This window comes from Trachymyrmex cornetzi, unplaced genomic scaffold (assembly GCF_001594075.2).
Source record: "Trachymyrmex cornetzi isolate Tcor2-1 unplaced genomic scaffold, Tcor1.1 scaffold1286, whole genome shotgun sequence".
NCBI classification, from domain to species: Eukaryota; Metazoa; Arthropoda; class Insecta; order Hymenoptera; family Formicidae; genus Trachymyrmex; species Trachymyrmex cornetzi.
The window spans coordinates 2,572-3,648 of record NW_017295857.1 but is presented as its reverse complement, the minus strand read 5'-3'; positions in this window follow the sequence as shown (position 1 = coordinate 3,648).

Here is a 1,077-nt window from a genome sequence, read left to right as displayed (position 1 = left end):
AATACGATAAATCCGCGAGAAAGGAGAAGTTCGAAGTAGGCGACAAGGTCCTCTTATATGACGAAACAGTTAGGAGAGGGAGATCCAAAAAATTGGAATCAAAATGGATAGGACCCTATATAATCCTCGAAAAGCACAACGATGTGAATTACACGATAAAGATGGGCCGGAGAAAAATACGCGTACACGCGAACAGATTGAAGCAATTTATAGAGCATTAAACAGGCAATTTAATTAAAGATCCTAAGGAATTAACAAAATTAAGTCTAGGAACAAGAGAAATAGAGGAGTATTTAGGAAAGAGTAATACTCCCGGATTCCACCATAAATATATAGTGTATCCCATAGGTACAATAACTGTCATGTTAATAGTAATCAACATTATAGGTATAACTATGTATATAGTACGTAAGCGAAGGCAAATGCGAGAGGACAGCGAAGTTCAAAGGCGTAGCAACGACGCCATGTTATATTAAAATTAAGAAACGATTGTAAAAATTTATTGTAAATCGGGATAGAATGTACGACAATAATTGATAATAAATACGGAAACTCGAAACCTCGTTTCCTTTCCCAAGGGGGGAGGAATGTCACGAGTGCGGTATTGCACAAGTGACAATTGCGCCACGAAATGTGCCAAAACGATACTCTAACAATTTACGAAATCATATTATTTAAAATAAAGAAAACAGTATCGATTAATATAAAAGAAGACCCTGAGAAATCCAGACTCAGATGTTGTAAGAATACTGGCCTCATCCGATAAGCGGAACGCTGACGGATCAGCGCGGACAGTCCAAGGTTGACCCCCAAAATATAGAATATAAACGCGACCCCATCTGCGGTGGACGGTCAGAAATTCGGTCAAGTAAATAAGCATAACGCGTCGCGTCGCGACGTCCGAAGCATTATAGTACATATATCGCGACGCGAGTACGATACGTAAAGTGTGATCGTAAATCAATACAACTTGTAACTTGTAGAAATAAAAGTGTATATTTGCTAAAGAATACTACAAAAAAGTGTTAACTTGTGTCGACCATTCCTCGAGTCCTTTGTGGATCCCGAACCGTGCCG